The 5,952-nt window shown below is 45.3% G+C and overlaps 1 protein-coding gene across 2 annotated transcripts in view; it reads right to left on the bottom strand.

The window, feature by feature from the left end:
* Positions 1-4,064, bottom strand: part of LOC119099409 (uncharacterized) — a 15,034-nt gene extending 10,970 nt beyond the window's left edge. Inside the window, exon 1 of one of the 2 annotated variants that reach the window (XM_037222551.1) lies at positions 4,034-4,064. The gene's annotated coding sequence lies outside the window, so the exon portion shown is untranslated. Of the gene's footprint in view, positions 1-3,846; positions 3,873-4,033 lie in introns of those variants that run through there. The other variant, XM_037222552.1, reaches the window with a different exon arrangement.
* Between the last annotated feature and the right edge of the window lie 1,888 nt (positions 4,065-5,952).

Genomic DNA, 5,952 nt, shown 5'->3' with positions numbered 1-5,952 from the left:
TCTTCAAATACTGCGGATATTTAATGAAACCCATCCGGGTTTAAATATAGAATTGAATGGAGATTATTGTTGTCATTTTATTTTTTGAGCGCTAAAGCCAAACCTGGTCATTTTGGTAATATATGTGCAACATCTTTTACTAATTTTCCAGAGAAATAGAGTCAATGCCTAACGACATGAATATAATTTTATTAGCGAAATAAATAATTATATTACGTAGTTAGTGACGTAGTCCAATCAGTATACTGCTATTTTGGGGACGTATGGCAACTTGCAATATATTGCAATTGCATGTATTTTCAGGGGAGCATGAATTCTTATCTGGCTTAGCAGTAGCGCGTTCCTCATGCGATCTTCTTTGATATAATCACAGTAGGTACCTGATTGTTACTTTCTCATTGATATGTCCGGCACACGTTTTGGCCGCGCATGTCATCGCCATCAAGGATATTGACAGGACGGGGGGGAGGGCAAATATTGCTCCCGCATTATTTTCCCGACTAATTATCACAGTTACACGCAAGAAGTGGCATTTGAAAGCCCTCAATGAGACGGACCTTAAACACACTCAAACTTCTGACAAATTTTGAAATCGATGTAACGTGTCAGGACAAAGTCAGGTCATATGTCGAAAACGAGTTTATTACACTTTGGCCCATGTATACTGTAGAAGGGGCAGCTCCCAGCCACGTCTGCGCCACAACACTCTACGTGTTATGTGACTATACCATATTATGACTATACAATACCATGCCATAATTACAGCCTTTATAATAAGTACGGGTAAAGGTCAGGGTCGTGAAATTTCAAAAGAAATACTTTATAATATACAAAGAGCTTCTAAATCGGTGCTTGCTACACAAAATGAATACGAAGCTGCAATGGTCATTCTGTAGTTTGCAACGTAGTATTAAAAAAGACATCGTCTTCAGCTTAAGAATACCACTTTAACACAAATGACTGCGGCTGTGGCCGCGGCTGCAGCAAAATGATGTACTGCTAGTTAAATAACCAATAATGTGTAAAGTGAAAACATTTAAAATTAAATATCAGAAAATTCATGCACATGATGGGTCAGGGTGTACTTTCCTACCTAATGCTAGAAAAAATCATTGTTCACTATTCATCGTATTTAAGGCAGGACATATCGTAAATAATCGCAAAACAGGTAGATTCATGCTCTTACTGTGCGGGGGGGGGGGTTGCGGTTGGGTTGGGTGGGGTTTCCTGCGGTGGGCGTCGCGCGCGGATGCCCTGGCCGCCGCTGGATGTTGCACGCCGCCGGTTGCCGCGTCACTCACGCCCTCCCACGAGAGCAAATTATAATGAGGAGCCCACTGGTCAGCATACGAGTCAGATTATGTCAGCGCAAGACTCGGCACGTTGTGGCTCCGGTACACCCGACATCAACACACACTCATGTGAGCCACAGAGCTAGGATGAAGCGGGTGACCGGGGCATTGGCGGGATGGCGGATCCGGTCAGGCACCATGAACGGCTGTCTCCCCGCCCATGGCTGTGCGCCCTTAACCACGGTATCCACCTCCACCCTTAAGCTAGCGAAAATATTTAAATGGGGCAAAAATGGGATTGCGTGCATACTAATACGCCCAACCGGCAAGGGTCCCCCGCACTGGCGAATTATATTGACAAGAGCCCACTGGGTAACGACCCTGGGACCCCCCCCCCCCCCCCCGGCCGTAACTAATCCACGCAGACTCCACGCACTCGGCGCCCATCACACTCATTCCAAGCATTCGCATACGCTGGCGCCCACATCATCTCGTTCATCCTTGGCACGCACACAGGTGGGACTCCCCCCCCCCTTATTTCCCGCACCTTGACATTACAATTGGCTCGTCTGCATGGGTCCTCGTTAAGTTTTAATTCACTTATCACATTTCGGTCTTGCCAAAAATGTACGTTTAAGCCCCGTTCAAAGCATATCACGATGATTTGCCAGCTTGACACCGACGCAGCTGCTGGGCCGACCACGAGTGTCCAGGCTGAACGGCGACTCGCTCCCTCGCCTGACCTCCAGGGTGATGGCTCCCTATTTGGACGACGCTTCCCACGTTCCGTCCACGATGGGCGGCCCCTCATTTAGTTAACCCTCTCGACGAGGGGCGTTTACATGGGCGAAACCGGCTTTACGTCCGATTAACGGTCGATAGTTCGATCCCGCTTAGTTCGAATCAAGGAACGGATTATGGGCGGAAACTGCGCTTTTGAGGCGAACTGAACAAAACAAGAAGAAAAAAGCCGGTACTCTGCGTATGGATGGCGAATGTCACGAACCATGGTGGGCACGAGACAGCTTTGAGGGTGAGGATGAAGGTGGACTCCGTTGGAAAAATGATCTGTGCGGGACTCATAGGCTTTATGGCTACAGCACAAGCCATAGCACTTGAAACACAAGAGTTGCGCAATCAGCACTGCCAAATCTGTCACATAAGCAGTTATATGCAAATTTTTACTAGCGGGAAACTTTGGCTAGCAGGAAATCAGTATTTTCTTGTATTGGCCAATGAACTCACAAACTAACCACACTCATATCAGTATGCCACCCAGCATCATGTCATCTACTTTGCGCAGCCCAAGAAACACATTACCTACTCCCACACTAATGCATTTATGAGCAGCCTGCAACAGTGAGCTAAGCTACGGAAATGACTCACGAATGCTACATAGTTAGTGGCAAAAATTTGCAACTATGTTGTCTTTCCCCATCCAATGCATCATCAGTACCTGAGGGCAGCATTGCAATTTAGACTTGGCATGGACTGGCAAGTCAGAATGTGGCTATTTGCTTTCTTGACATACTACAGTTGAAATACTGCTTTGATATCCTTGCAGTCAACAGCATTGGCTGATATGGACTGATGGCTAGGTGGCACAAACAGCTGTGTTCGCACAGTCCAAAGATCATAACATGTGGACCAGCCCCAGAGCTGTGTCATGACAAAAGCAATCCGGGCTCAAAATTCATAACAAATGATTAATTATAACAACAGCTCAATTATCCACCTCATAGTTTGCAAAGATACATGTCACAAAAAAGCACCAAGGTAACATATTTACTCACCAGTACAAAAACAGGTAATGATGTGCACCACAGATGTTCTCTGCACATCATGTGGCATTAGGTTAGGTTTGCTTAATTTATGCACTGTTTTCTTCCACATGAAATGCACAAACCTGGATTTGACAGGGTACTGATGACAGCTATTTTCATCCAGTGCTCACATTTGCTTTCTTGACATTTTGGAACCATCACTGGGCAATTTTGGTCCCAGCATTAAAAATAGTTCACATTCTGCACTGACTGCAATGATCTATTGCCTATATTTGCTGATCCTTTGCATCATGCAGGAATTATTGAGATACCTATCTCGCACACGTTAAACCGACAAGCAACAAACAGCCTAACTGCATCAAAAACAAATATTCCAGGCCCCGCTTCCTTGCCAGTTGGTCTACCAGTGTGACGTAACTTCATATTTCCTTGACTAGCCAGTCACCAATATCCAGCACATCCCTCCTGCCAATAGGTGGTCAACCAAATGTTCAAGTCACAGGAGGAATGTCTGCAAAATCAATCTTGGGCATTTATGTATTCACTGAATGAAAGAAACTATTGGTACTCCCTGCAAGAATTGTTGAACAGTTGAATTACCTACCTCATGGCCTGCAGACACCCATCACAAAAAAGCACCAAGGTGACATATTTAATCACCAGTACAAAAACAGGTGATGATATGCAACACAGACGTGTTCTCCATGCAGCATGTGCCATCGTGCTAGGTGTTAGTTTATGCACTGTTTTCCTGCACATGGAACACAAACTTGGATTTAGCAGAGTAATGATGACAGCTATTTTCATCCAGTGTTCACATTTGCTTTATTGCTGTTTTGACCCCGTCATTGGGCAATTTCGGTCCTGCCAATAAGAAAGTTCACATTCCGAGCTGACTGCAATGATCTATATTTGTTCATCTGTCATATGCAGCAATTTTTAAGCGGTGTTCTTTACCTTCCGGCCGACAATGCTTGCGGAGGGAAGAGCGTCGGCTTAGGTCTGTAATGAGGGCCGGCTAATCAGCTGACGAAACGTCGCTGCCAGGCTGGGTAAATCATCTCAATGACAAGTTTGTTGCTAGTCATGACGTCACTGGTAGAAATGTAAAAAACCAACTTCTTTTACTTCTCACAATATCACAAGCATTCACAAGCCACTTTTGATGGCAACATTGAAAACAAAGCAGGTATTCGTAATAACACGTGTCCTTCATCCCACTGATGACGTCACTGGTACGAATGAATCTGTCTTCAGTTGAAAACTATCAGTGGAACACGTTTTTCGGGCTGTATTTTCCCGCTGCTCACGACGTTCCGGGAGATTGTTATGGTGCACGTGCATCTACCTGAATGCATCTACGTGAATGTACTCGTGAATACCATCGTGAATACTATCTACGTGAATCTACGTGAATACCATCTACGTGAATGTACTCGTGGTTTACATTCTTGTGCCATTTAAAAAATAAATGAAGAAAAATAGGCTGCGTTTTACCTTCTGCTCATGACGTCTCGTGACACGAGTTATGGTCTTCGTTTCGTATCGCTGTGGAACCTGACAATGGCAGAAACCACCTTTCCCCGTAGGCTTCCTCAAGAAACTACTGCAAGAAGCTCACAAGCAATCCATGAACAACCGCATTCAGGCACGTCCACACTGAGCTGCCAATGGGGCCGGAAAAAGACATGAACTGGCTCAACGTTTTCGGTTACCGGCATTATTGGTCCTTAGCAAACTTTCCAAAATAGTGTCCATCGGTGCAACCAGTGGTGGACATCATTTTGACACGGTTTAGACGGCAATGGTTTCTCCTAGACTTGAAACGCGGGTTCCGTGAGTGTTATGGCACCCTCACCATTAGACACTGTCTGAGAATGTATGTAGAGCATTAACGTTATGACAATGGATGGAAGAATCGACTACAATAAGACTATGAGCTCCCTTACTGTCTGAGACGTTCCTCCGTCTATGTTTCGGGTGCCAACGCCAGATTTTGTATTACATTTGCAGCCCAACTCTTTAATTTACCTTCCGGCCGTCTGCTATGAACTCTCCAATTGCAATGCGTGGCGTTGCTTTGCTGCGTTTGGAAACGACTGCAAAGTGTTTGAAATTATTCCTGAACAAAATGCCTTTTAGGTGAGTCCACTTCGAGTCAACAGTATGGCCGTTGATGCGCTAATCGTAGTTTTTACCTTTCGGCCGTCAGCGTTATACACCCATTTCAAACGTGCCAATTTACTTTCAATCGATGCAACTATCAGCAACACCATTTTAAGAAAGTGTTTGATATGGACAGACCATGCTGTCGGCCGATACGTTAAGAGCTGTGTCTTAAGCCTATCACCGGCCCTATTGGTAACTCTTGTTGCATCGTGTGCTGGTTGGGATAAGTACCGCTTTTCCACGTGTCATGTGCGACCGTTGGACTTGATTCTTCAGGTAAGCGTACCGTTCATGGCATACACATTTAGCCGCATGCACACCGTGTTTCTCGCTCGCAGGCGTGTGGGTATTGTTCAGGCCTGAACGCAAGCCCTGGCTATGTGCCCAGTAGGCCGTGGTGCTGCCCGTGAAAAGCTAACCGAGGCTAGAATATTTGAGATGCCCTTTCTAAACAGCTTTAGAATGATGTCAGCTAGTCGTTGCACCGATGGTAGCTATATTGACACGTTTGAAACGGACAAATGATACTGGCGGCCGAAACGTAAAGAGTTCGCTTTACGCCTGGCATCGGCCCTATTGGTAGCTTCGAATGGGTACACCCGAATGACATTTTGTTCAGGAAGGATGGATCCACTGTCTCCATGATGATAACGAAATTGTATGCATAGTTTTAAAATGATGTTGCTAGTGATATCATCGATTTTAAC

This window comes from Pollicipes pollicipes, unplaced genomic scaffold (assembly GCF_011947565.3).
Source record: "Pollicipes pollicipes isolate AB1234 unplaced genomic scaffold, Ppol_2.1 Scaffold_4740;HRSCAF=5597_pilon_pilon_pilon, whole genome shotgun sequence".
In the NCBI taxonomy this organism is placed as follows: Eukaryota; Metazoa; Arthropoda; class Thecostraca; order Pollicipedomorpha; family Pollicipedidae; genus Pollicipes; species Pollicipes pollicipes.
This window is presented reverse-complemented; position numbering and strand designations above follow the sequence as displayed.